Genomic DNA, 27,549 nt, shown 5'->3' on the forward strand with positions numbered 1-27,549 from the left:
TAAGTATATTCATTTTTCATACACTATAGCAAAAGAATGTTGACATGTATAATATTTAGATTAATGTAAATGTGTATTGATATGTTTTAGAAACTTTTCATGCCAGTAATTGTACAGTTTAAACCCTTCAAGGTGTTAGGATGTTCAATGTTCAATGTCATCCTCCACAGAGTTTGCTTTAACTTTGTTTGGACAGCATAGAATGTCCTGCACTTTTGGCAATCACCTATCCTGCTCACACCACGTAGATCCAGGTATCAATCAATATCTGGGGCTTCCCTCTGTCAGCTTTGGACATATTTAGTTTCACCAGATGGACAGGTGAGCTGTATGCAGTCCTCAAAATGAATGCTGCATACACGTGTTCCTGACCCTATAGTGTTAAAAACACCATATTGCCCCGTGGCTTCCGCTTGCCCCCCTGAATATAGTAAAATCACACTGTGCAGCACTACCCCAGGAAGCACCTCTAGTAGTCATCTGAGGAGTGGCCAGTGAAGGTATTCCTTGGCTGTTTGTATTTGTTCTGGTGAGTGAATCATTCTCTTCAGACTTTTTGCAGTTGACACTGTATTTTCAGAGAAATGTATCCATTAAAATTGTGAAATTTATTAATTCATTATTTGAGGGGTTAAATATAACCAAAACATTTATTTTGGTCATTAGCACAGAATTTTAAAATAGGGCTTGGGAAAGGGAGCCATTGTCTTGTTTCTGTAGACTTTCAAGCGGCTAACATACTATCATATGAAATTGATCTAGCCATATGTAGGTGGTGGAAGTGCACTCAATCCTTCGTCATGGAATTCAGGGTGCTCTAATGGATAAGTCCCAGTACCAAAAAAAGACCAAAATATATAATTTCAGTGTAGAAAAGAATCCAGGCACTCCAACGATTCCACAGAAAAGGCAGTTTTATTGGAACCAGGAACAAAAAAGCAACGTTTCGACCCCTAGGGCCTTTGTCAGCTTGACAAAGGCCCTAAAGGGTCGAAATGTTGCTTTACATTAATCAGCTTGACAAAAGCCCTAAGGGGTCGAAACATTGCTTTCTTGTTTCTGGTTCCAATAAAACTGCCTTTTCTGTGGAATCATTGGAGTGCCTGGATTCTTTTCTACACTGAAATGAAATTGATCTAGTCAGGTGGCTAAACATTTATTCATGTTATTTATTATTTATTTATTTATTGATTTATTTCAAATGGCACTCTAAGCCAGATTATGCACCAGTACATGACCATCTAGCTTCTACATGACACACATACACTCTGTAAACATTTGCAACATAGCACAGAACTATATCACAGATTATTGATACAATATCAGTGTTTGTTGGGCAGAACCGTCACAGACTGCTTCTTCATCTTAGCACTTTACTGTTTCATTTGTTTGGAATCAATAATTATTATATTTTTTTTGATCTTGTAAAGACATAAGAGAGATGAGTTTTATAATTGGAGTATGTTTGATGAATCATCTTCAATTAGAGTTCAGAGTATTTTACTATCTCATAACAGCTAGGCACGTTGAAACCAATTTAAATTGTTAGTTAGTAAGCAGCGGTCATGTTTTTGTTAATATAATTTGCTAACAGAATGTTTTTACCATAACATATTGATTTATTTATGTATTTTTACAAAATTTGGCTTGATGCTAAATGGAAGATTTTATAGGAAAATAAACATTTACTTCTCCCTTGACATTTACATTTTTACAAAAATGAGGTGGCACACACAGAGAAGCAAAAACTCTTTGTACCACATAGTTCAAAGTGGCATCACTCCACACGAAGAGAAGATCAATTAAATTTGAATGAACTGAAGGCACAAAATCCATTCTTAAGCAGATTTATTGGGCAATGAAAACAATTTCTTTGTCTCCAATAAGATAAAGGTTTTTATAAGAGCCAAAAATTATTTTGGATTCAATTTTGCCTGGTCTACTCTATCATTTTCTTTACATTTAAATTACACAGATCAGAAATCTGTGACGTAGTCTATTTCAGAAGTACAACAGTTTAATTGTGAAGATGTTTATGTTTATTAAATAGTTATTTTTGCAGGTCTGTACACATAAATATGCATCTTTAAACAAAAACTAAAAAGTGATTCATTTTCTTGAATATTTAAAGCTAGCAGCTACCACAAAGTGTGAGTATCTCCTTCACAACACACGCTATTGAATATGTGAATATAGATAAACTGAGTGGAAACCAGTTACCACCAGTGATAGTAGTGGAGCGCTAAAAAATTTCACTTACATAATGGATATATAGCAATATGCTAGATAAATTAGAAAAACACAATATAGTGTAGTATATCATATAATCCAGTGTGAGTGTAAGTATGATCAATATGCACTCACATGGGGCAAAGGCAAATAAGGAAAGGCTCAGATATCACGAGCTGATGTGTTCTAAGGGGACACAGGCCTTCTTCAGTCAATGGGAGATATAAAGCAAAAAACAAAGCGGCTGCTGGTGAAGTACAGTATGACATGTGTAAACACCTGATTCAGAGCCAATTGGACCTGGCTCTGGAATATACAGCTTGTGTGTCTCTACAAGTGGTTCACTTCCCTTCTTTGGTCCAGGAAGCAGTGGGGATGGAGTAGCACAGACTTGAAGTATAAAAATATTACATTTAATAAACAAAAAAAAATACATGTATCAAATATAAAATAAAAGATAAAAGTCTAAAATTACTCCAGTCCTGCCGAGACGCATTTTGCCACATTCTGTGGCTTTTTCAGTCGGTGTCTGCTTCCTTCATTTACCCATCTTTTAAATCCTTGACTTCTTCCTCATAGGTCACTTCATCCAAAATCCGTCCAATTGCAGATGTTCTATCCGGGAGATGTGTGTACATCATCTATCTTCAATCTGTATGAGCTCAATTCATGTTCCCATAAGGACAGAGATAGGTTAGCGTAGCTCGGTGCGAACCTGGTCCCCATCGCCATTCCACAGATCTGGAGCTGGACGGGTAAATGAAAGAAGCAGACACTGATTGAAAAAGCCACAGAACGTTGCAAAATGCAACTCGGCAGGACTGGAGTACTTTAGACTTTTATCTTTTATTTTATATTTGATACATCTTGTAATTTTTATGTTTAATAAATGTAATATTTTCATACTTCAAGTCTGTGCTACTCCATCCCCACTGCTTCTTTGACCAAAGAGGGGAAGTATACCCCTTGTAGAGACACACAAGCTGTATATTCCAGAGCCAGGAATTGGCTCTGAATCAGGTGAGCAAGGTCTTTACCTACTTTAAGCTGTCAAATGGAAGGCTATTCCATGTATCCACTATCCTCTCAGTAAAGTACTAATTCCTGATCTTTTTAAACCTTTGCCCCTCTAATTTAAGACTACGTCTTCTTGTTGTGGTAGTTTTTCTTCTTTTAAATATAGTATCCTCCTTTACTGTGTTGGTTCCCTTTATGTATTTAAATGTTTCTACCCTATCCCCCATGTCTCATCTTTCCTCAAAGCTATACATATTAGGATCCTTTAACCTTTCCTGGTAAGTTTTATCCTTTAATCCTTGAACCAGTTTAGTAGCCCTTCTCTGAACGCTCTCCAAAGTATCAATATCCTTTTGGAGATAGTCTCCAATACTGTATACAATACACCAAGTGAGGTCTCATCAGTTTTCTTTACAATGGCATGAGCACTTCCCTCTTTCTACTGCTAATACCACTCCCTATACAACCAAGCATTCTGCTAGCATTTCCCGCTGCTCTATTACATTGTCTGCCTACCTTTAGGTCATCTTAAAAAATTAGTCCTAAATCCCATTCCTTAGATGTTGAGGTTAGGACTTTATCAAATATTCGATACTCTGCCCTTTTTTTTACATCCACGATGCATTTTCTCGCACTTATCCACATTAAATATCAGCTGCCACAGCTTTGAGCAATTTTCTAGTTTACCTAAATCATTTGCCATTTGGCTTATCCCTCTTGGAATATCAACCCTGTTACATATCGTATCATCAACAAAAATACATATATTACCATCAAGTCCTTCTGCAATATCACTTATAATAATATTAAAGAGAATAGGTCCAAGTACAGATCCCTGAGGTACCCCACTGGTAAAAATACCGTACTTCGAATATACTCCATTGACTACAACCTCCTGTTGCCTGTCACTCACCCACTGCCTTACCCATTCAACAATATTGGAATCCAAACTTAAAGATTGCAGTTTATTGATAAGCCTTCTATGTGCAACAGTGTCAAAAGCCTTACTGAAATCTAGTTACCAATGTCAACTGTACCACCTTGATCTATTATTTTAGTTACCCAACCAAAAAAAATCAATAAGATTAGTTTGGCACGATCTCTCTGAAGTAAACCCATGTTGTCTGTGATCTTGAAATCCATGTGATTTTAGATGTTCAACAATCCTATCCTTTAACATTGTTTACATTACTTTCCCCGCTACTGAAGTGAGGCTTACTGTTAACATTGATTGGTTAAATAAATCCGTTAATGGTTTTGCTAGTACACCATAAGCTTTGGGTGCATTCCATCAGGCCCCATTGACTTATTTGTCTTTACTTTTGATAGCTGAAATAGAACCTCTTCCTCTGTAAACTCACATGGAGCAAATTACTAAATTGCCCCTTTTCCTAACTAAGGTTGCTTTCCTTCATTTTCATCTGTAAATACTGAACACAAATATTAATTGAGACAGTCAGCTAGACCTTTATCCTCTTCTACATACCTTTTTGTTTTTAATCTAACTAATTATTGTTTACTTTCCTTTTCTCATTTATGTAACTAAAAAATGTTTTGTCCCTATTTTTACTGGCTGGGCTATTTTCTCGCCTGTGTGTGATTATAACTTGCTTAGCCTCTATCTGCCTAATCTTATAGATCTGTCTATCTTCCTCACCCTGTTGTTTTTTTTTTATAATTACTAAATGACATCTTTTGTATTTTTTAATATTTTGGACACTGCTGTGGAGTACCACAGTGGTCTCTTTAATTTTTTTTATTTTACTGACAAGACTAATGCAATTTTCTGTAGCCTTCAGTAGTGTAACTTTTAAATAATCCCATTTATCTTGGACTCAATTTAAACTGTGCCAGTCTAAAAATGACTCCTTTACACATATTCTAATTTTAGAAAAGTTACTATTAGTCACACCTACACGAGTTACTGTGTGATTACCAAATTGTAACGTAACCCAAATGGACTCTATGTTCACCTCACTAACTTTTATTAGGTTATATTTTATGCTATCCTTTACATACAGGGCCACCCATCCCCCTTTCTTGTCTTCCCTGTCTTTTCAATATAAAGAGTTCCCTCGTATTGCTATGTCTCAGTCATTTTTTCTCATTGTACCATGTCTCAGTAACAGCGCCTAAATCTACATTATCAGTTGCCATTATTGTCACAAGTTCATGGATCTTCTTACCTAAACTGCAAACATTCATAGACATGACTTTAATCTTATATTATTTTAACACACTTGCTACATGCAATTTCTGTCCTTGTTTGGGGTGGCAATTGGATTGATGCTTTATCACCCTTTTCCCTCTCCCCCCCCTCCTAGTTTAAGTTCATCATTGCAAAACCTCTGACCTGCTCATTGAGAACATTAGTTCCCTTTTGAGAAAGATGCAAACCATCATTTTTGTACACTTTATTTCCATTCCAAATAGAGCTACCATGAGAAATGAAGCCAAATCCATACTACCGACACCATTCACCAAACCACAAGTTAAAGTCCCTAATGCGCATCTGCCTGTCATTCTAAGTGTTATGCACAGGCAGAACTTCAGAGAATGACAGTGTAGAAGCAACCTGCCGCATATCATTGGCAAAAACACAAAAAACTTCCTTTACCTCTTAAACCTCATTGCAAGCCAAGTCATTTGTCCTTAGATGGACAAGTACATCCAATTCCCCTTCCTGCTTTGCTAGCTTAACAATATTACAAAACATATCCTTTCACTGTCACGAACGCACCCTACTCCAAGACTTTGCTTGATGTAGTTGTGGTGGTGAAAGTTCATTATTTGTCTGCACTAGACCGGAAATAATGACAAAATCACCCTTTTAACACCACCCACACTTAAACATAATAATATAACTATTACTATTTTAACACTGCCACCACCAAGACAATTTATAAATGGGGTGTCTTTTCCCCCAGGTAAATCAATAATAAAACCTGCCAAATATTACTTAGCACAATATTTAAGGAATTGCAAAAATACTAATTAGTCTCTTCGGGTAATGCGATTCTTAACCAGACAAAGGCAGAACTTAAAAAATGAATGTTTATTATGAGCAAAAATAATCACAGTGCATATAAAAATATATGATAAGCATATTATTTACACCAACAACAGATAAAACAAAAAGGATAAAATACCGAAGTACTACTTACTTAGATTTTCCAAGTACAACTTCTGCCCAGGGAGTCTCTGGCAAGGAAGGATGATGGTGACTCACTCAAAATTAGTTCTTAGCCTCAAGCAAGTACACCAAGACCTTTCAATATCACTTGTTATATACCCTTTAGATTCATCTCAAGTTCCCAGCCTTCCCAGTGGCGGAGATAAGGCGTACCTATAGATACAATAAGTAGCCACTCCCTTGTGTTCCAGAAAACAAGCCACATATAAACTTTTTTTATCTCCTCTACTGTACTTGCCACAGAATAATAATTGCCTTGATGAATTTGTTACCATTTTCCCATTCCAGGGATATATCACATGACTTACGTGTGACCTAATATAGCAGACATCGCCTGTTTTAAGTTGTATAAGTTGTGTTTAGACTTGATTTAAAGGCTGTACTTGTCCCATGCTAAAAATAATAAAAATGAGATGTCATTATTAATCTGTGGATAAGTATTAATGTTTCTCTTGCATATGATACTAGAACATACTGGTCTTCATGACACTAATACCATTACCATATCAAAGGATTGAACTATCCATTAATAGTTTCAAGCCATATGGTCAAAGTCAGTTAGCTTACATTGAAACTGAACATACAGGCGGCTCAAGGTGTAAAATGTCTCACTTTGCAAGGCGGTTGATAGATCAAAAAGGGCATTCCTTTTCTCACCTTGCAGAAGCCCTTTTGATCAAAAGAGCAATTCCTCTCTTCCATTTGTCCTCTATCCAGGGGTCACACTACACAAGTTATATTAAAGGACAATATTCCATAGTGCAATAATAAATTATGCACCCTTGCTGTTACAGTCTCTGTGAGCATTAGCTCCAGGTAGACATCTCACAAGTCCATTATTGTCCAGCTCCACACCTATTATGATAGAATCACCCAACAACAACTGCTTTCTATCAAACCTCACCTTATCCTTTTTGTCATTGGCTGCAGTCTTGCACAACTGTGACAGAGGACTGTGGCTCCACAAACTCAGTGCCTGAGCCTGCCCCCATAACACCACTACATTAGGTGCACTACACTCATACCCAAGCCTGTCTCCATGACAACACTACACTCCTTGCCTGAGCATGTCTCTGTAACAACACTACACTCAGTGGCTGAGCCTACCTCCATAACACCACTACACTCAGTGCCTCAGCCTGTCTCCACAACACCACTGCACTCAGTGCCAGAGCTTGTCTCCATAACACCACTACACTCAGTGCCTGAGTCTGCTTCATAAAAACACTACACTTGGTGCCTGAGCCTTTCTCCGCAACACCACTACACTCAGTGCCGTAGCCTGTCTCTATAACACCACTACACTCTGAAAGTGCTAAAAATAATTATACAGAGCCACAGAGTGTGCAATATGCCTTTTTCCCCACAAATCTAAGTGTACCAGATCCTAAGGTAATCCATCTGCCATTCCTAGGACATTTGCAACAGTCCCAGCCTGGGTTTGTTTAACAGATAATTTACAAATCTCAGACTTCAAAAATACAATCTCCTCATGCAATATAGAGAACTGTCTACAGATTAGACAACATCCAAATCTCCAAAAAAGGGAATGCATAACAACTATTACACTGAACTAAGTCTGCCATTTTAATGAGGTGGGTAATTTTAATCAAACAAATCTTAACATTTTTCCCCTCAACTTTATACCACAGATTACTTCTAGTTTATCCTCAAGCACACACTTTGAAGCAGCACTTAGAGATAGCAACCAAGCTACATTCTTATATACTTGCTTTCCTTAATCCAACTTTCTTGTCACATTTTCAGCTGGCTGTCAACACTTTGTATCTCATGACTTAGTGAATAAGTACTCAACTAAATCCCATCCCACTTCTTCAAATTATGAAAATGATACTTACAATTCATTGTGATGTGTACCTGATAATTAAGATGCAAATGCGATATGAATTTATTTTTATAGTTCATACTTCCTGATTTCTGGGACAAATCTGTTTACAGTGTGAATATTAATTAAAAAGTGTCACGAAATGCATATGTCTCTGGAGCCCTCCCACTAGCCCTCTCACTAGAGCCACCTCTTCTTGTCTTGCCCTAAGGCTCTCAGCACACAAAGCACATATATAAATTAAAGCAGAATTTTCATTTCTCTAAAAAATATAGTTCCTCATTCCCTCACCTCAAATTCTTACAGGGGTAATTGTCCAGTAGAGATAAAGGACAACTGTTAATTAAAATGTATTTTTTTTTAAATATAAACATTTTAATCAAATTTAAAAAAGGAAATAGCTTTAAAAAATTAAGTATATTAGTATATATGACAGGATCTTTTCTGCTATTTACATGCATCTTGGGTCGCCGTTTGAAAACCGACGCTTAGTCGCTTGGTCCAGATTCGTTTTATATACGCTTGGTCCAGATTAGTTTTAAGTTTTTTGTTTTTTTTTACATATATACCATATTTAAAAAAAAAATTGATTTCCTTTCAAAACTTGATTAAATTATGTTTATATTAAAAATAGTTTTAGGCAACAGTTGTCCATTTAGTAAAATATGCACTTATCTCCACAATACCTACATGTTCAAGGTTGTATTAATCGGAGCACTCATGGGCACTCAGGCGTCTGCAAAGAAACGCTGTACAAGTGCCTAGCTATTCCTTCTCTAATACTATACTCACACATGCACCTGTGTGTACAGCAATATAAACTTATTACAAAAATGGCACAGATTTTATTCAAAAAAAACAATAATAAGAAGAAAAAGAACGTAAAAAGTTCCATAGCGTCATGTTTTCTTTATCAGTAAAATTCTCATTAATTTATCTATGTTTTTAATTATGTTCAAAATGATAAAATATGAATCCTAATATCTGAATGTAATCTTATCTTATATAAACCAGTTAGTTTTAAGAAGTCTGTAACGCTAGGCATATTATTTTTAGGGATTGAGTACTTGTGCAGAGTGTGTTGTATTCTAGACAGTATGTACCGTATAAGCAGGCACAGCATGAAGTCTTATTTTGCTTTTTGAGAGGAAAACAGCCTTTTACAAAACTATCCTTTTATCTTCCATTACTTGCTGTGCAAAAAGAGTAAAAAATTGCCTGGTGACAAACTTGCATAAATCACTAATTGCCTTTATTTTTCTGTTTCAAGATTTTGACGGCCGATAAGTTGTTATTTCATGGTATATGATAATACTTTGCTGAGAAAAGTTGGCTGAGAAAAGAGGAAGGGTGGAGAACTTAAGAGAAATATTCAGATTTTCTACAGTTTGACTATGGTTTGCACTTACATGTTTATAGCTTGGCTATTTTGTGATACATCGTAAATATTCAATATAGGTAGATATGGTGTATCGATGCACATTAATTATTTTTCTAATGTTTAATGATTGTGTACGTTTTTTAAGTTTAGAACAGTGGGGGATATTAATGTAAAAACGCCAGCTTTAGTTAGGTAAGTTAAGTGAGTATCAAGCCATTTACTTATAGGATAGCTCGAGGCAACTATTGGCACCCTAACCACTGCAAACCCATTGTAGTGTTTATGGTGCTCTGAGTGTCAGTTGACATACCTTTAAGTTCCTTTTATTTCCATATCGAAATTTTATACATTTGTACATTGAGAACAGCCTTTTTTGTTATTGTTGTTTTTCCTTTTGTTAACTGCATTGTTTAAAATATATTTTACTGAATGAATTAAAGTCTGGTTTTAATACACATATCATGCCTAAACTCCACTTTCTTTTCTTAGTTGTGTCAATTCATTTCCCTTTACAGTTTCATTTATAATTTGCTTTTCAAGCCAAATCCAGTGCACTTTAATTTGTTATACTGTGCCTAATTAGAGCTGCACATTAGTTGTTGCTTTACAGATATGACATCTAGATGGATTTGTTTGCAAGTTGAGCATCTGGATAATTTGCAACATTTAGCTTTTAACTTGTTTTTACAAGTTACTTTTCCATTAATTTTATCTTATCTTTATCCATGTACCTGTGAAGAAAAAAAACAACCCCAAAAAAATGATTCCAAAAAATTTTATACTTGTTTATATAAAACTATACTAGCAATTTCACATTAATATCATCTGAAGGTAATTATAAGTTTTCAGTGAAATCTGTAATAATTCCAGACAAATATAAATAATTCATGATACGTAAACAGTTAAGAGCACAGAAAATGGTATCCAGGGAGCTTAATAAAAAGAATCCACTTTAAATACTCGAAAATTACACATATACTATTATCGTATTGTAGATATTTATGCTGTTTGCAATTAAATCCTAACATTTAATACAATTAAAATAACATATTTGTGCAAATAAATTGCATTGCTCATCCAGAAGGAAACTGAGTGTTTCATTGTGATCTGTAAGACAACTTTGGTAGGGATTAATTTAAATAAAGAGAAGCACAAGTCTTCGATTGCATGCATGATTCGCAGTTGAAGGCCAAATCTGAAGTATATCAACAAGCAATTATAAATACATCACTCTGGTACATTAATTAGCTGAGCATTAGTGGTTTATGCAAGTTTTAATTGCCGTTGTTGGCCAAATCTTTGTTCCACCACAACAGGAATATATGTTTTTCTTCACCTCAAATTGTCTGCTGCGAAAACTATTAGATTTCTTAAAACAATGAATGTTATATGGAGTCAAAATGTATTTTGATTACTTATGTTGATCCCATGTTAAATATACTGGATGTTTCAATTCCTTGTTTTGCACTGGCTCCAGTTGGACAGCTTTGATTACCCTGAACTAGGGTACCTACCAAACAACTCTTTGATTTTAAGGGTCTGCCTCATCATCTCTAGTTTTTTCTCAGTGTCCCCACAAGCAAGGTAAAGTGCAGCATGAGGGCATCATCAAACACCTTACACTTTAAAAATGAACTAAATGACATCATTTGTTTCTGTCCATACAAGAGCGATTCAATAGCATTCATCAGCATCTCTGTATCTAATTTTTTTATTTTACATCAGATAGCTGCTTCATATTATGAAAAAACAAAGATTAGTAGTATATTGCTTCTCTAGGCTAGTTAGGAGAAGAGGATCAGGAGACAGTGTTAGGGAACAGAACTTTGATGTACACCTCTCTATTAGATAGCTGCTATGTAGCCTCTATTAGATAGCTCGCTATGTAGCCTTTGCTTGTTCAATACTGTGCTTTTCATGAGATAATGGATAGCAGCAGCAGCACACTGCTCATGGTTAGAGAGGAAAGGATGTAACATAGGAAAGGTGAGGATATGTCATGACATGTCCTCACCTCTCTGTTAGTGTAGGGGTCATCAATTTTCCTTTGGGCTCAAGCATTTGGTGTTTTACTGGAACATGCTGACTTTTTGTTGGTTTTAAATCATGAATAAATATAATTTGAAAATTATATTTATTTTTTCTTGTTTTACTTCTTCAGCAAGTGCTGTTGTAATCATGACCATTTAAATGTACCCTCTAAGCACCAAAGTATCTTTAGCTTAATAAAACAGTTTTGGTCTACAGATCCTGCTATGCAGTGTCACTGCTCTCTGCCATTTAGGAGTTAAGTCACATGCATAATAGTTGTGGCTAGGACAGCATCCGTAAAGTGATTTAACAAGCCTCCCTACACACTTCCTATACTTACTAAACTAGGTTTTGAAACTCTGGCCCTGATAAGCACCTGGATTCCTAAGTAAGAGTGTGGTATCCTGCGTTTGTGAATAACATCAGAGTTAGTGTTTTCAGTTTTTTTTTTGCATTTTGTATTTTATTGAACGTTTTCTTTCATCATACAACTGTGCAATAGTATGAGGAGTATAGTGGATACATGTATATTAGGTCTTTGTTGGCTTGTTACTGCGATCTCATAGCTCAGCATATAGTCTCATTATGTAGGGCATATAATATAATGTAAAAGAAAGAAAGAAAGAAAAAAGGTAGTTAAGTAAAAGGCGTGGATATAAGAATGGATTAAAGAACGTAATCATAACAGTCTTTAACATTTGGGAGGCTCAAGGTTCGTAATATTAGTTTGCCCCTCCGTCTGGTCCATGGTTCTCTGCCTGTGCAGGGGTCAGTGCAAGGTGAGTTGAGCCGTTATCTTGTTCTGGCTTTGGCCATTATTGTGTCTGCGTTAGAGTTGACACCTGTTCACGCTTTACTGAAGCTGAATGGTCAACTCGGCTCTTTGTGCCCCTTGCGTGCCCCCCTCCCATAGTGCCTTCTTCTGGTGGGGTGTGACCCTTGGCTGAGTATTACCCTTTGGAGGAGGCTTGTATTTCCAGCTTGTGGTACAGGGTCTCTTGGTCATCTGACGAGGAGAAGGTGAGTGTTGTGTCCTTGTGGGAGATTTCAAGTGTTCCCCCCGGGTCCATCTATACCTGATGGAATGGTCTCATAGCTTCTTGGCTACTGGTACTAGTTTTCTCCTTTCCACCAGGACTGTATACGGAAGGTCATTGTATATGGACACTGTGCAGTCCTCAAAGGTAACTTTACCCATTGATTTGGATTTGTTCATTATTGCTGTTCTCACCGCTATATCTTTTGTAATGGTGATGGTGTCTCTGGGACCTCTGCTGGAGCCATCACAGATTTTCACACCCAGTAGGAAGACAGGATGAGGGGGGATCTGTGTCTCTAGTAAGGCCCATATGTGCTATCATGTGCAGGATAAATGGAAGCAGGTCTGCCCCTGCAATCCTCTCTGGAATGCCGTGTAGGTGAATGTTCCGGTGTCTATGGTGAGTCTCCAACAAGACCACTGTTTTCTGCAACTGTTGGATTTGGGTAGTGAGGTTTCTTATTTGTTTTGTGTTGTTTGGGTTTGAGTGTCTCTGGCTTCTTCCCTCTCCTCCACAGCATCCACTCTCTGTTGCAATTTGCTTACTTTAGTCTGGGTCTCCCTCAGGTCCTCCTTCCAGATTTGTCTCAGGTCTGCTAGGTCTGCTCTTAATGTCCCCCTTTGTAGAAGGGGATGGGTCTTCATCAGACTCAACGCTGGGGTGCTCTCTACTGGAGCAAGGTGAGGCACACGGTTTCTCCTCATCATCCTGTGAGTCCTCTGAGGCCACCGTGTCTCTTTGGGTGGTAGGCGCCATCTTGGCGGGCGCTGGCAGTGTAGGCTGATCAAACAATAGCCTAATGACAGGTAGAGTGGGTTTCTCTACCTGAAATTGCTGCCTGTGCTTGCACGCCATGTTGTCAGCTGTGGGGTGGCATATATATAGTATTTTTAGCTTGCGGTATTCTGCCGTCTTGTGTATGTTTTGTAGGGCCCTGTCGGAGCTCCACTGGAACACGTCTGGCTTGGTGCTCGGCCAGACACGCCCCCCAGTGTTTTCAGTTTTAGACTTTGAATGCTTAAATTCAGGACTAAAGAAGCAATTTGTTTAGGCTTTAGAATGTGGTTTAGGGTTAAGGAAAAGGCATGTAGAATCTGAAGTTATTTACAAAGCACTCCTGGTATCTTTTGTAGTCCAGTCAGCCTTCTATGAATGACTGTATAGCTGAAGTAAACAGTTAATACAGTTTACAAAACTTTTTTCTCTACTTTTATAACAGCTCAGATGGAATGTACCATGATATATAAGTATTTTTAGGGAGCATAGGAACATATATATGTATTTAAAATGTATATTATCTTAAGTCTGTATATTTCATCTTTCATAATATCTTCTTATTTTGCCAGTTTATTCCTTTTCATATTAAACTATGATTTAAGAAAATATTTACTTGGCTTGCTATTAAATCTATGCCTGGTTGTTTTACGGTTTCTATTTTCCACTCAAATTAACCTAATGTTCTGCTTGTATTTTCATGACTTATGAAAGCTTAGTGTCTATAGATACTGTTTTGGTATATTGAGTTTAACTATATGACACACTTCTATACCTCCATATGCTTGTAAAAAAGGATTGGGATGGGTTCAACATTTTTAATTTCTCAATTGAATTCTTAATTGTGATTCCATCATTCACTTTTTTAAAAATGTATCCTTTGCTATTAATGCACAAACATAGTTGATTGGTGAGTTTGACGTATGCATTTTTTTTAAATTCCAAAAGTATTGATCTGTGAAAATTTCTACTATTCACAATATTGAGTAGGTATATAAAACTGTGATAGCATTATCTGACTCATGAGAGGCCTAAGGCCTTCATCTATTCCCTATTATCAGCTGACCTTGTCAAACAGTTTATCAGCGCTCTAGACAACCTCACTGTTGGGGCCTGAATCATTTGTTAGATGGGAAATTTTCATCAAGTTTAATAATATCTAAGTATTGTTGATCGTCTGGTAATAAATTACGTATAGTTATCCTTTATTTTATTTTAGTGTTCTTTGCTGACTTGTATCCTAATAAATATTTTAAACTCTTCATAGTTGCATACTATAATTAGTTCTGCCTGCTGTATTGTTTCCTGGTTTTTGGATACTATAAAATGATAAGGTGAGTATATTTGACCAGTCTCTGTTAGCATAACTACTACAAGGTTCTCATGTTGTCTCTTGTAAGCCACATGTCTGCTATTGAAAATATATATACATAAATAAGTAATACATAGATAAGTATAAATGGTGTTAAATGAAATATGAACTCACAAGTTTAAAGGTAACTAAATGTCATATAGCTTTTATTTCTCACTATTTTTCAAATATTTTTTTTAAATTGAGTTCAATTACTGAATAGTATGTTCAAGGACATGAATGGTTTAGCTCACTTTTTTATCTACTATTCTGTTGTACTTGCTACTAGGAAGAGCGAATCGTTGTGCCAATATAGAGTGTAGGTGGAATTGCTTAGTTTGTATTGTAATCTGAAAATGCTTGCTTGGAAATTAGGTTCTCTGTAAGTTACTTTCCAAGTGATATTTTTCTTAGAATTATTGTTATTACATATTTCTTGAATGTGTGATGCTCTTTGTATTTTTTTGAGTCTGGCATCATGAAGCAGTTTTCTATCTTGTTTTCTATAGTGTTGTTATGGTCACATCACCATTAAATTAGGTTGACATATTGCACTAATAATCATAATCATTCTAATATTAATTTTTAAATAATTCGGGGAGCGGAGCCTGACACCGGAGCGGAGCGGACGTGCAGCCGCGGAGCTCCGGCTGAAAGTACAGCAATCCGCATCAATCCGAGGCATCCCGGGTTAACCCTGGGCCACAAGTACTGCCACAAAGCCCAGCAGACCCCACTGATACCGCTGATGCCATTTTTTCAGACGCCCGGCTCCAAAAATAAACGCCGAGGCGGCAAGGCATACCGGGCGGGAGTGAGGCCTCAGACCACAGCTGGGGATTACTGGCCCTGGAACCTCACAGACCTGGAGGACTGGTACCCCAGCGCACTGAACTCAGGTGAGATGGGGCGCAGGTCCCAAAAACCACCCCAAAGCACCCCGAAACCACAGCATGACATAGGCCAAATGTTACTGGCCCCAAGCGCAGGGAAAACCCCCCGTGAAGAATCCCCGCTGCCCTCAGAAGAGGGGAAACCGCAGGACAGCCCATACCCCAGTCCCCAACATCCCACACAAGCAGAGAGGTCAGAAGCCACTGCACCAGCATCAAAAAAAGACATACAGGCAATGCTGACAGGTCTGCAACAGAACCTGAGACAAATGTGGGAAGCAGATCTGGCAGTCCTAAAGCTAGATGTACACGCAGTGTCCTCACGCACCCAGGCGATTGAGGAGGAGGTCAAGGGACTGAGGGAGAACTATCAAATAATGGGGGAGAAGCTGCACAACCTACAATCCACACAAGCGGCAATGTCCAGAGAAGTCAATCTACTAGACGACAGAGGGCGCCGCAAAAACATCAAGATCAGGGGAGTACCTGAGACGGTGCCGCTGGAGGAGCTACCACACTTTACCAGGCGCCTTGCGGCCGCACTCCTCTCAGCCAAGCACGCTAAAACCTTCCACTTCGATGGGGTTTACAGGATAGCCAAATCCTCACAGGCACCCACCACAGCTCCACGAGACATAATACTAAGATGCCAATCTATGTCTGACAAACTTGGACTAATGGCAGCTATGCAAGGCAAAACCCCATTTGAGTTCGAGGAAAGCAAACTATCCTTCTTTCAGGATCTAAGCAGAGCCACACTGATGTGGCGCAAGAGCATGCACCCAATCACCAAACAACTCCAAGCAGCAGGAATAGCCTACAGGTGGTCGACACCAGGGACACTCTGGATCACCAAAGACGACAAGCACTACAAAGCTACTGACCACACGGAGGGACCAGCATTGATGGCCGCCCTGGGACTCCTGAACCCTGCACAGGCCCCAACAACGAGGCTTGCACACCGACCAGGGACAACAGGCGCAGATCTACTCATAACACCTGGACCAAGCCGGGGCACTAAAACCTGAACGAACTCTATCTGCATACAGCCTTATAGGCCTTAGTTTAAACAGTTTAAAAGTTTTATGTCACAACTGTTCATAACTTTACAAACAGTCTGTCATACCCCAACGGTTATTGTAACGGGCAAAAAGGCTCAAGGGAGCTGACAAACACTGCCACGGTGACACCACCTGCCCCCCCCCCCCTCCCTGGGGATAAAGGGAACTGACAGCAGCGCACACACTTCTAGCCTCTTGCGTAACATGCAACCACTCCTAGGACTTCAAAGCACTCTATGACTCCCAGAATACCGCGCACGCTGAAGTACACTAATGACCATGATCAGATGAGACATGTGACGGGACCTAGACATGATAGGGGGCAACACAAAGTGAATCCGCAACTATCAACACACAAGCCCCAATCACTCACACCGAGGCCACGAGACACATAGCTCACCCACGGCAAGTGAGACGCGACAGGGGAACAGAATAGCTATCAGACATAGCCGTCACTACCCACCCCTCTCCACCAACGGCCCCGCAGTACCCAGGGTGATCTCTTTAGAAGGGTGCCTTTAACCCTAACAGTTCTACACCTCAATTCACTCGTTATAACATTGAGACCGTATATACTTAGAAAAATGTGTGCCTAGAATCTTGCAAAATGCTTATGATAATGTCTGTCGTATGGAGGCTATTGTGGCCCTGCACATGTACTCTTCATTGCACACGAAAAATAAAGAATAAAAAAAAAAAAATTAAAATAATTCTCCAGACTTGATTTGCCTTCCTTTTCTTAGTTTACCTCCAGGCATAAGCCTGTCTCCATAAATGGTACAGTAACTCCCCATTACCCATCATTTCTACAAGCCAATTCTCATGAAGCCATGTGTCATGCTCCTATATCACTGCTCATGCATCCATGTTGTGTTTTTTTCCACGTCATTGTGCTCTACTGTGGCTTTACCTATATAGAATATGCATGTAATTTATATAATTTATGTGAATTGGTTTGCATTTTAACTACTCTGACTGCCTTACTGTTGACCTGTTTATTCTCTTTTTCCTACGTACTCTGACCCCTTGCCTGGATTTTTTTTTTTTTTTATTTTAAACTCTAGTTTCTTGAATTTGGCTTGTCCCAGGCTATAGTTCATTACCAGTGCTCAGTTATGCAATTCCCACCTTTTTCATTGAATCTAAGTTCCTATAAACATCTGCAGCTTGTTCCCAAGCCTAGACTGTGCCACCTAGGCTTAACACCTTTGTTTTATATTTTAATATAACAGCATTGCAAAAATAAACAAAGAAATTAAAAACATAGAAAATAGTTTCAAGACTCTTCCTCACATGCAGGACATCATGAGAATCTACTACTTCTATGACATTGTCCTCTTTGAACAGGAAACACCTGTGATTTATCCACCAATCATGTTCCTCTGATACAGTGGCATGTGTAAATGGGCACACTCCCAGCATATCATTAATTTAAATAAATGATGAACATTGAAAACTATTTCACTGAAAACCAAGAGCAGATGTGCATAATGTGTGCTTTCTTGTCTGTATTTTCCTCTTAAAAGCAGTTAACAATGGTATAGAGCTATAATACTAGTAACTTTTGACCCTACAGCTCCAATAATAGATTGAGATTACCGGATATACTTGTCTACAAGTCGAGTGCAGTTTTTTGACCAACAATTGTGAAATATGCTATGACTAGTGGATAAGTCGAGAGCACTGAATTCAAATGGAATTGTTCCGCTTCTGTTCGGTTACCATATTGCATTTGAATGGGATTGTTCCCCTTCTGTTCGGTTACCGAACAGACTCTGTTTGGTCCCCCTTGTTAATACCTCGTAATCACCGACCACCCCTGGCTGTTAACCACAAACAAGCATTCCCTGGGTGGCCGCCATTTGTATATACAAACGCACATGTTCAAACAATCTTGTCTCCTGAACGGAGGCGGTACATGGTCGTCAACGGCATGGATCTCTGAATCGGCTACGCACACCCCGCTGAAACTTGTACCCCTGCCTGCTCAACTACCTGAACAGCTAGGAGAACGTCGGTCGGTCGGAATTCTATTGAAACTAGCACTGACCCATGGATAAGTCGACTCTGCGTTTTAAAATGAAGTTTACTACTAAAATTTCTCAACTTATACACAAGTATATACAGTAATAATCTAATGGACAAACGTAACACAAGCAACATAAAGGAAGCTGTACTTTTTCATTGAGACCTCTAATCCAAAGAACCTAATATTTTCCCTTTTTACCCTGGATATATGATCAAATAGCTTTTTTAAAGAGAAAAATAGAGAAGGGCTTTTAGTGAACTTAGCTCTACAATGCAATATCAGCATTAATAAAACAACACAGATTATTAGACTTTCTAAAACACAACTCATACAAGCATAGAAAAATATCTTATGATCATAAATAACTAGAAAAATCTACCTCTAAACCTCTGTCTTATCCCATGTTACCACAGCCCACAGTAAAATGTACATTTGAATTGTATCTGAAGGGTGATTTTTTGAAGACACAATAAAGCATAATTTGATTGAATTGAAGACCTGTGAGTGCTCCCAACTTTGTTTTCGTGTATATAAATATAAATATACACTATATATATATATATATATATATATATATATATATATATATACAAATATATACACACATAAGAATTTCAGGATGATTTTTACATGATGTGCTTTAGCATTCTGAAAGAAGGCTGGTTATTTTGATAAATGTTTGATAAATCACATGCTCATAATTCAGAGTTGAGTTGCAAATTGTATGTCATGTGTCATGTATAATGAGTGGACAATGTAATTATAATGAAATATTAACATGTTAATTGTGTTGCTAATTAACCTTAAAATGTTAAGATTTTTTTTTTCTTTTCAAGGCCACCAATTTGATTTTAGCAAATAAATACTAAAAAAATCCACTTTTTTAAACAATGTAAAACTTTTAATTATGTTATCTAAACCAATTATGTTAATTATCGGTCAGTAAGGAAATGTGTTATTTAACTACAATGATTTTATCTTAACAGTGTAACGAGTTCCCAAATGAATCATGTATCATGCATATTATTATACTGAAACTTTAATTGTTCTCTGTGTGATTGTTAGGTGTCTTGTGTTAATGTGTTTTTCATGCAAGTCATGAATATGATTAATTGAAAGACATTGAAGAATGCTTAAATCTTTGCGTGCCAGAGTGGTTTTAAACACACCTCATTAATATAATGTTTTTGATAAAGCAGTGGAATTTTTTTATTAATGAAATCCTGATTCTATTTTACCTTTCTTTACATCACAGTGTATTACCTACAATATTTAGGATGTACTCTTTTATTTTAAGACAATTAACATTGTTAATTGGAAATGTTACTTGATTATCATGTTATTATATTTTATAGCTCTATACCCTGCAACTGCCTTTTTTTTTAGAGGTTAGAGAGATGGCTGGTCTGAATTTTATTTGCAAACAAAATTCTGAAAGACCTTAGGTTTGGTTTGGCCAAATCGGTTTGATTAATTCAGTAAACAGATTTAGATTACCAAGTTTTCTATCCATGCGCTAGTCTAATACATGTATACTTATTTAAATACATATATATATATATATATATATATATATATATATATATATATATATACGTCCCAGGTCCCAGCACTCAATGTTCCCGGTCTTTTAATGCTCCGGTGCTGTCTCCAACCAAATTGTATACAATACCAGTAGAGAGCACTCAGGAGTCTTTCAAGGTAAATTTCATCTGTTGCTTTATTGACTTTTTTCAAGACTGAAACGTCGACTGGAACGTTGTGTGAATTTGTAATTGCTCAATAAAGCAACAGATGAAATCTGGATCCTGGATTCTTCTTTGTTTATATATACATATATATATATATATATATATATATATATATATATATATATATATTTTTTTTTTTTTTATATTTTATTTTAAATGTTCCTGTGGTCAAATGTTACATTCATAATTCAGTGTCTTGATTATTAATAGAAACATTGAGAAAGTGAAATATAACATAATATTGCATGCTGGATAAATTCAGATTTGTTTAATTTAAAAAAAATACTGTGATGTAATGAATGTCAGTTCAAGCTTTTGAATAGCTGTGGTTATCCACAATAGGGTTGTAGGCATTAAAATAACTTATAACCTGCTAGTAATGAGAGAGCACACGGACTATATTATGAATCAATAGCGAATTATGCTGAGATGGTACATTGATTGTTTAAAACAAGCATGTTAAACTCAAAATCTAGCACGGGCCAAAGAAACAAGGTTTAAGTTTATGTGGGCTGCAAAAAAAAATAACTTAAATTTTCATAGAAACGTAGGTTTATTTTAAAAAGTACAGTATAAAAAAAAACAGCATCCCACTCTATAAAACCATAGCACCCCCCTTTACTAAATCCCAGTCCCCCCATATACTAAATCCCAGCCCCCCCTCTAATAAATACCAGCCCTCTAGCCAACAAGCAGACTCCACTCACATTGCCGCTGCCAGTATGCGACTCCAAAGTCTGGCCTCTGGTATACCCCAAATGGCGCTGGCTGCACCCTGTGCAGTTGGAATGTGACGTGGCGTTGCGTGCCTCCGTGCACCTCCAGGTCCTCCACTGTCCAGCCATGGCCATCTCAACGAACACACACCGGCACACACACTCACTGACAGACACGCAGACACTCACTGACACACACACGCACACACACAGACAGACACACACATTCTCTGAAACACAGACAGACACACACACTCACTGACACAGATGCACACTCACTGACACAGACACACTCACTGACCCACACACTCACTGACACAAACAGACAGACACACACACTCACTAACAGACACACACACACTAACTGACAGACAGGCAGACACACAAACACACTCACTGACAGACAGACACACACACACACATTTACACATTCTTGCACACACTCACATCACAGTATGTATCCCTGGGTTCCAGTGGGGATCTTCTATCTGTAGTTCTCCTTCCTGCTGCTCACTGCTACTTCACGCACGCAGTTTAGTAATGTTGGCTGCCGGAATATGATGTCATATTCCGGTACCTGGTATAACTACAGACGGCATGCGCGAGGGAGCAGTAAGACTGAGCTCCTCCAGCGACCTCTCCTCACGGCCGGGTAAATGTAAGCAGAGTAGGCACCTGTAATGTGGAAAAAGAAGGTGCCTACTCTGCTTTAACACAAAGCATGTAGCGGCTCACCAGGCCGCAAAGATGTCCATTGTGGGCCGCGAGTTTGACATGCTTGGTTTACAATGTTTTTAAACTCGGAAGCATGGCATAAATGTCACCATGCCATTTTGTTATCCTAGTTGACTTACAAATACAGCAATAAATAGCTTATATATGGTAAACGATGAAGAAGGTGAGTGCACTGGTGTGAACTCAAATAGTGAACATTTACTTACAGCAATTGTGGACAATGTGAGATAGTATTCATTTGTTAAACGTAGACTTTTTATGCTCATACTGTTTTCCATTATCTTTTGTAGTAATTCTGGACACACCTTGACTTTGATGGGTCATATCAAGACATTCCAATTCTCCAAAAAATTACACCACCCAGGTAATGTTTGTTTCATATATTCCAGCACCCATCCCAAAAGGGACTGTATTTCCCACTTGTCACTGTTTACCAAAGGGCTAGCTAGTCTGAGAATGCCTAGCCCAGCATAATTATTATCAGTCTCTACTCTACAGACTATTTAGTTAAGAAAAGGCTATGACATTTCCTCATCCCTCCCCTATTTGTTCAAAATTTTGCAATTCTGTAAATTACTGCTTTATGAATAAACAACAGTTATAATATATTTGCATAACTCTTTTTACTCCACCTAATTTTACAAACTTTTTTGCCCTCTGCCTCTCAAACTACTTGTCTGGAGAAAGAGATTTATATATATTGTTTTTAACACGTGTCATCCAAATGGCAAAATTAAGGCTAAGATAGCTAATCTGAAAAATTCTCCATCTCAGCTGTAGGCACAGTTTTGCTGTGTTTTCTTAGTTTTACAGTTCTGATTTTATTGTGGAAAAATTTGTAAATATATAAATAACCCCTTTAACGAAAAGTGTCCTGGTAGTACCAAAACATATATTTTTTAATTATAATGTATCTTTCATAGAAATATACCAGATCTGTGTACAATTATCAGATTCAAAACATTTTTTTTTTTTTTATGCATACATGTTTTAACTTGCGTGTGTTTGAGATATTAAAGATGGCTGATTAGTTGAATATATTATTTTAAACATATTTGCTTCTCCATTATCTATTCATTACATATAATTATTAATTTTTATAGAATATATTTTCTCAGAACCTGAATTTATTATTTGAAGAAAAAAAATTTGAAGGAGTTAGAAACCCATATAACATTCTCTTTATTTCCGAGCAAGATGTTTTCGTATCTGAAATTCTGAAATATCAGAAAAATCTAAAATTGTATTCTTTAACATATCTTTTAAATGTTCAGTGCGACAGGATCATCTAATGGATGTCTGTAGAACCATTTGCACAACTCCCACTCTCCAGTAATTTGTAAAAATTTAAAGGACTTTGCCATTACCAATTTGCAGGATAGACAGAAAAGGAGTCACTGAAACTTCCATCTTTATGCCAATTATAATCCACTTCTCAACTTAAAAAATACACATCAGTTTCACTGCAGTAAAAAAAATAAAAAAAATACTAGCAACAACATTTTCAAGAGATGCTCTATAAAATGTAATACAATATATGTATGGAAGCAGGTGCATGTTAGCTGTAGGGGATCTATGCAATTTGTTTGAAATCTGAGCATGCAGTATAATGAAGTGCAGATAATTCACCAAGGTACTTTAGATGTCTAATAAGATGTGTTGACTTGAGAAATGGACATTATGTATCAAACCTATTTCAGGCATTGCTCATAGAAAATGAATGAGTACGTTTAGTATTTTTTCCAGGTAACAGTCTATATATCATTCGAACAGGCCTTTATTATTTGAAAACACTTTTTGTCATTTTCTTAAATAAATTCTTTATAAATGGTGAAAGACGGAGCTAAATAATAGCATACAGGGATAACACAAATGTCTAGACTTCAATGAAAGGAACGCTCAGTAAGTACAGAAATAACAATAGCTTACGCAGTGGGAATTTGCTCATTTTTTTGCATGACCTATTTTATCACATGTGGGTTGTTCATGGTCAGAATTATTAAACACATTTTCAGATCTAGATGTGAATTCTTACTTTGCATTAACCCTGTCCCCAATTTAATGTATTATTGCAAATATGATTTATATGATCAGAGTTTATGGTTTGTAACATGGTTAAAGCATTGCAGAGGCGGCATCCAAAATGATTCTCTTTCAGTATTGGAAGTTATTGCATGTTTAACAATTAAACATTTATAGCAGGATTCTCTCTTACTCTGCTTACTGAATAGCAGTTCTTCTATTGAAGTCTAAAGAAGAATGACTATTCATTAAGCAAAGTGCACCCTTACTCTGCTAAGAGACTCCAGCCCATAATGCTTTGTAGAAAGATAAGGCTATTTTTCTTACAACTTCTTCACTAATATGTTAAAGTAGTTTTACATATAAAATGATAAAAGTGGCATTTAACATATTACAGCTATAAAGCTAGTAAAATGCACTAGTAGGAATATTTTATACAATGTGTACTGGTGGCCATAATGGATATTTCACATGCTTCGTATTCATGTTTTGGGAATTCTATGAATTATACTATTGAATCTATGACAGAAAAAACACAATTTTTCTTAAAGGAACACCAATGAGTTAGGAATACAAACCTTTATTCCCAACGCTTTAGTGTCCCTGTCCCTATTTAAATATTTAAATACCGTCCCCCCCCCCTTTTTTTTTTAAATCTCCCCCTTCATGTGATGTCACGGAGGAGGCATGGCATCTTCCACGATGATCCATTCTAGTGGGGACCTGATATGAATGCACAGCAAGCAAACCTTGCGATTCCTTAAAAGCTGTAATATTTTACATTGCAGGGTTACAAGAACAGGATATTCAGATGAAGTGGCCTGGGTGACCTTAGTGTTTCTTTAACCCCTTAAGGACCAAACTTCTGGAATAAAAGGGAATCATGACATGTCACACATGTCATGTGTCCTTAAGGGGTTAAAGCAAAGATATGTGTCATGCATTTAAATCCTCTTGTTCTAACTACAATGAATGCAGGTGTTCTTGTATCAGAGAATGTTAGGTAATTTCTCCATTTTCCTCATAATCATATATTTGTATAGACGTGCACATCAATACAAGGTACACTTCTAGACTTAATGTATACTATTATAATAGTAAATCACAATGTTGGTCTGAAAATAGAAAGATTTAAGTTGTTATGGTAGACAGCTATACTTTCAGTATTCTACAGAGGTTTTGATTGCCTTCCAAAAAGCAGTGGACAGTCAATGAATGCTTGCTTTTTAAAAGTAAAACTATTACTTATCATGTATATTTTATGGGTTAAAATGCTACACATTGATACCATTGTGCAATATTACACCTTACTAGGTCCCCGTTAAAGATTATTTTTTTCCAGAATTAAATTAAGCAACTCTAATTTTAACTGAAATTGGTGGGATCTGAGAAAGAAAAGAGATTGAAGTGAAGGGTTGAACAGAGAAACTTCAATGCATTGAAGAGTCAATTTGACGAAGAAAACTTTTTTTTTTATGTGCAGATTAATCACATTAAACACTATTTGAAATATCAAGGAACATTCTATTTACCTCCTGTTGGGAATAATATTAATATTAATATATTGCGTAGATATAGTGAAATTTAGCTTTGAGCAAGGCCCGAACATGAAGATACACCTGCAAGCTTGCTATAGGTTAAGATGTTAAGATAAGATAGATTATTTTATTAAGATCGGATAATGTTTGTAACAACCACCCCAGTTTCCTGCTGTATATAACCTGTTACACAGCTCATTAAACGCTCAGAAGTCACTATGAACCTTGTCTTGTATTGTTCATTGGGGGCTCCTCGCCAGCTGGTTTGGGGACAAGGAGAAATACAGAGAGTTGCAAATTGATGTAAAAGACCATGGCAAGGGGAAATTCCTGACAGAGAAAATTCCGCACTATCACCTCCCTTGAAACGGGTTACCTGAATCTGCATTAGTATTTGTTGAAAACCAGTGATTTTGCACTAGTTTGGCTTGTTTTCTTTCTCCAGCGAATTGATAATCCCCACCTCATTATGCCAAATATTTTCCAACTTGCACAATCACCTCACTTGCACAATCACCTCCATCCATTCTTTTTATACCATTGTAGCAATGTAGCGTTATCAGAACTCTCATTCAATTTCAAAGGGAAAATTGTCATTCTTCAGGTATTTTTTCTTATCCTTGTCCCACCTCTACCCTAGCCTTTTTCTCTTTTCATCATTTTAAAGTGTTTTAACAGCTATCTTTTCACTCTCACAACTTATCCCTGCCCTTCCTTCTGTCATCGTTCGATGCTTCTACGGCATCTCTTGTTTATTTGTCCCTCTTCCCTTCTCACTGCCTATCTCTCTGATCTGATTGTACTCATCCTTTAAATGTAACCTTTCCACTCACATTGCTTCCTGATTTCTTTGCACTCTCTTTGTGGAAATCTTCATGCTTACTAAAAATAAGTCAGTCAAAACAGTATTGATTTTCTTATCTCTACCATATTCATCATTGTATCATTGACAATTCCCTTCCCTCCCATACTTTTTCCTTTTCGTCAATGGCTTACTGCCTAAATGCCACCATTCTTCTTTCCTCTACCCTCTTGGACACAAACATTACATTTTCTCTGCCAACCATTCAAATAAATGTAAAACTCTGAATTCTGCTTATGTCACACCCTGTTAAAACATAATTCTGTTGCTTCACAGTCTACTAAGAGCCTATGTTAAGGGAATCCAGCAAAACAACAGCAGCATGCAAAAGAAAACAAACAGATTGTTCCATTTATCTTCCACTTTACCGATTACTAAAATGTCTGCAAAACAATGCTTTGTCTACATCTTTGTCATGGCGCACTTTATGTAATAGTGCAGTGTATTAATAAATAAATGCTCCGTTTCATGCTGGCCTTTATTTGATCTTTAAGCTTTGTACCGTCCTCTAGATAAATAAAATAAATATAATAACAAGTACATGTTATAACACAATGAAGCAAATATAAGAAACCTAACATCTAAAGCATATAATCCAGCCGTGCAAATCACAATCGAATTTAGTATAATTAATAGTTATTCAGTAAAAAGACCACATTTTTTAAAAAGAGTAAAAAATAAAAAACTCCAGATATTTTAAACTGTACAGTACAGATGGTTTATTGTAACAAAACAGATATTGTTGCAGAATTACAATAATAGCTGTTTTGTTACAATAAACCATCTGTACCTTTGCATCAGTTTAAAATATCTGGAGTTTTTTTTTTTTACTCTTTTTTAAAAAATGTGGTCTTTTTACTGTATAACTACTAATTATACTAAATTAGATTGTGATTTGCTATTATTGTAATTCGGCAACAATATCTGTTTATCAGCATAAAACAGAAAGTAAAGAGAACCTCAGACTGTATGAAGGTCATATAGATCAGAAGCATGTGACGTTTAACTCTGCATTACTGAACAACACTCACTGCTAGATAATATGCACAAAGTGATATTTTATTTTTACCTATTTCCTGA

At 36.9% G+C, this 27,549-nt stretch overlaps 1 protein-coding gene across 1 annotated transcript in view; it reads left to right on the forward strand.

The window, feature by feature from the left end:
• CDH12 (cadherin 12) overlaps positions 1-27,549 on the forward strand; it is a 758,791-nt gene that overhangs the window by 237,356 nt on the left and 493,886 nt on the right. Inside the window, exon 2 of the mRNA XM_063451837.1 lies at positions 22,338-22,411. The gene's annotated coding sequence lies outside the window, so the exon portion shown is untranslated. The remainder of the gene's footprint in view (positions 1-22,337; positions 22,412-27,549) is intronic.

The sequence above is a fragment of the Pelobates fuscus genome, chromosome 4 (assembly GCF_036172605.1).
Source record: "Pelobates fuscus isolate aPelFus1 chromosome 4, aPelFus1.pri, whole genome shotgun sequence".
Classification (NCBI taxonomy): domain Eukaryota; kingdom Metazoa; phylum Chordata; class Amphibia; order Anura; family Pelobatidae; genus Pelobates; species Pelobates fuscus.